At 60.5% G+C, this 215-nt stretch overlaps 1 long non-coding RNA gene across 1 annotated transcript in view; it reads left to right on the forward strand.

Moving 5' to 3' along the window:
- The first annotated feature begins 6 nt into the window (after window positions 1-6).
- LOC117800757 overlaps window positions 7-215 on the forward strand; it is a 1,098-nt gene continuing 889 nt past the window's right edge. Inside the window, exon 1 of the long non-coding RNA XR_004623159.1 lies at window positions 7-178. This is a non-coding gene — a long non-coding RNA (uncharacterized LOC117800757). The remainder of the gene's footprint in view (window positions 179-215) is intronic.

Consider the following 215-nt stretch of genomic DNA (forward strand, 5'->3'; position numbering starts at 1 on the left):
CCCCTGCCCAGCTCATTTCGTTGGAGATCCTCGAAGGAAGAACATGTTTGCGTGCTGCATCCCCAAGTCCAGAGGCTGCAGGCTGAGGAGAGCACGCCTTGCAAACACTTCCCCTTGCTGGGAACTTTGTGTCAGGACTCCCCGACGCCTCTGGCCATTTGGCAGGAAGGACCGAAAGGTGACACCGGGAGGCCCAGAGCCCTCCAGCCCATCCC

The sequence above is a fragment of the Ailuropoda melanoleuca genome, unplaced genomic scaffold (assembly GCF_002007445.2).
Source record: "Ailuropoda melanoleuca isolate Jingjing unplaced genomic scaffold, ASM200744v2 unplaced-scaffold77153, whole genome shotgun sequence".
Lineage (NCBI taxonomy): Eukaryota > Metazoa > Chordata > Mammalia > Carnivora > Ursidae > Ailuropoda > Ailuropoda melanoleuca.